The following is a 1247-nucleotide window of genomic DNA, read 5'->3' as shown; positions in this document are numbered from 1 at the left end:
GTCTTTACTGTATGAAGAGGATATTACGAAGAAGAAACTTCGTAACAACCTGAAACTGACAAAATCACAGAGGGCATCAACACATAGGTGTGAGAGCCGATATGCAACTTGGACTTAAGGCAACTAGAAACACGTCAATTTCTCCGCCAAAAAGAAGTTTAGAATAGTGGCAAACGATTATAGCGTGAAGTTGTGGATACGCACGAGCGTGGAACTTGACAAGGATTGCATTTAAGAGTTGCAAATATTCACTCAGTGAGTGATGGCGTGGCTTTGCTTCACCGCTAAAGACGTCAAAACGATTGATATATGTGAAGGGTCAGTTGATGTACGAAAATATCTTCAAATTCTGATACGTAAAGTTTTTAAAACAGTTAAATATTACTTTTGTGAAGCAAATATGGACTATTCCGTTTTCCAGGACGTTAATGCTTCATGTCACCGACCGAAAATCGTTAATACAGTACGTGCTTCAAGAATATGAGTATTTAGAGACTGATGTGGCCTCCAAACTCACTTGGTGTGAATCCAATCGAAAATGTGTGAGTCAATATGAGCAGAAGATTGAATAGACAATTATCTCGAGTAGAATGGAAATCACAGAACAGGTATTCCGGGTGTGATTCCACGAAATCGACGCTGGGTTTTGCAATAACCTTGTTACCAACATGCCTGGATGATTCGCTACACTGCAGAAAGCCCCTGTTGGACATACAAAATACTAGTTTGCTGTATTGTACTTCCTGATGTTTGTACACAATATATCTTACAGTTAATATTTTTTTTTTTTTTTGTTTTCTCTGCTCTTGTTAACCTTTTTTATTTTTATGTTTAACTCTTTCTACAAACGATCTGATACAAAACACACATAGCTACTTACACATTCATATAAAGTAATTATATTAATCTCAATAACCTAAATGTGGCCCCGCGTAGCGTAGTCGCTATCGCTCTCGCCTTCGGTGCGAGCGGTCCCGGGTTCGATTCCCGGTGGGGGCACTCGGTCGAAAAAATGTTAAAAAAAACACTTTTTCAGGCCAGCCACCCTGAATGAGGTTTTCCTGGGTTTTCCTCATTCACACCAGGCAAATGCCGGGGTGGTACCTTAGATCCGAAAGCCCAGAAATCTAAATCCCCCCTCAATAACCCACATCTCTGGCGCAAGTATTAAGGATGAACTGCTCATTGAGAATATGCATTTAATGTCATCAGGAATTCATGTAAAAAGTAATTTGGTTAATGTATTT

General features: G+C 39.5%; 1 non-coding gene across 1 annotated transcript; it reads left to right on the top strand.

The window, feature by feature from the left end:
* The first annotated feature begins 925 nt into the window (after positions 1-925).
* Positions 926-999, top strand: TRNAR-UCG (transfer RNA arginine (anticodon UCG)). Its single transcript has one exon. It is a non-coding gene; the product is annotated as a tRNA-Arg (tRNA).
* Positions 1000-1247: the final 248 nt, after the last annotated feature.

The sequence above is a fragment of the Thermobia domestica genome, chromosome 5 (assembly GCF_964235325.1).
Source record: "Thermobia domestica chromosome 5, izTheDome1.hap1.1, whole genome shotgun sequence".
Classification (NCBI taxonomy): domain Eukaryota; kingdom Metazoa; phylum Arthropoda; class Insecta; order Zygentoma; family Lepismatidae; genus Thermobia; species Thermobia domestica.
Note: the sequence above shows the minus strand (reverse complement) of the source record. Positions and strands in the feature narration are given on the sequence as shown.